Genomic DNA, 1,438 nt, shown 5'->3' with positions numbered 1-1,438 from the left:
AAAAAACTCAGCTCTCATTTGACTCCCTCCTCCCTCACTTCCATGTTCAGTCATCAGATCCCGTCACTACTATTCCCACAGTATTTCTTAAATCCATCCCCTTTTCCCATCTCAACCACCACACCTTCAATCAAGGCACCGCCTAAGTCTTTTCATCTACCCAACCTCAGCAACACAGCAGGGCGAAAAACCTTAACTAACTCTCAGCTCTTAAAGAGGAACAACACCAGTCAAAACCAGAGTGGGAGGGGGAGTGCCAGGCTGACGCACACAACCTGGGGGATTACTGGAAGTTGCCAAAGCTTAGAGAGTGGCCAGAGTGCAGGGCGGATGAGGCAGAACAGGAGAGGCTGAATCCAAGCTGGCCACCTTAGTCCCGCTCAAGGTAAAGGTAGCACGAGGTACCAAGGCCCAGATGTGAGAGTAGGGAACCAGATCTTGGCCTTGATGCTACTAGGGCAGTCTCGTGAGGGTCACAGAGTGCATGCCTCATGAGTCACAGAGGCACATCCTCTGGGTTCTGGCCTGACACGTTTCATTTGACCTGTCGCTGCCAGATCAAATCACTACTTTTGTAGAAAACTTCCAACAGTTCAACTTTGCTTAGGGTAATAACCCATCAGCCTAGCACAGGCCTGAGATCTGCCCCAACTGTCTTTATACCCCAGCTCTTGCCCTCAAACTAAATGTCCTTGCCTCTGTGCACACCCATTCCTCTCTTCTTTCTCCCCTAAATGTCCTGCCACCACTGTGAGACCCTTCAAGCCCGATGACAATCCTAACCCAAGAAGAATCTTCCCAGCTGGAAGCAATCTCACCTTCTTTTGCATTCTCCCAAAACTGCACCTTTTTTTTTTTAAGGAATCTGTAACTGGTTGTAACTGTGTACCATTTTTGCTACAGCTGTTTAAATATAGCTTATCTCTCTTCCAAGAGTACACTATACTTATATTAATATATTCAGCAAACATTTGTTGAATGAATGAAAGAATGGCTGAGTAAATATTCAAGCACAAAGCAAATCGCAATGCATGATAATAATGAAACCCACATCATGCCCCAGTAAAGAAGAAGGGTAGAGTTTTCAGCTCGAATATCTATTATTAAAAATATACACTTTCAAAACTCAGTTCATATGTGTTTACAAAAAAGTCAGGCTTATAGGTTAATTCCTTTTTTTTTTTTTTTAAGAGACAGGGTCTCACTCTGTCGCCCAGGCTGGAGTGCAGTGGCACAATCAAAGCTCACTGCAGCCTCAGACTCATGGACTCAAGGGATCCTCCTAAGCAGCTAGGACTACGGGTACATGCCACCATGCCCAGTTAATTTTTTAAAATTTTTTTGTAGAGGCAGAGGCCTCTCTATGTTGCCCAGGCTGATCTCAAAGGCCTGGCCTCAAGTGATCCTCCTGCCTTGGCCTCCCAAAGTGCTGGGATGA

At 45.7% G+C, this 1,438-nt stretch overlaps 1 pseudogene; it reads left to right on the top strand.

Moving 5' to 3' along the window:
* The window catches only part of LOC105806798, a 9,881-nt pseudogene that overhangs the window by 290 nt on the left and 8,153 nt on the right, over window positions 1-1,438 (top strand).

Source organism: Propithecus coquereli, unplaced genomic scaffold, assembly GCF_000956105.1.
Source record: "Propithecus coquereli isolate 6110/MARCELLA unplaced genomic scaffold, Pcoq_1.0 Scaffold146, whole genome shotgun sequence".
NCBI lineage: Eukaryota > Metazoa > Chordata > Mammalia > Primates > Indriidae > Propithecus > Propithecus coquereli.
Note: the sequence above shows the minus strand (reverse complement) of the source record. Positions and strands in the feature narration are given on the sequence as shown.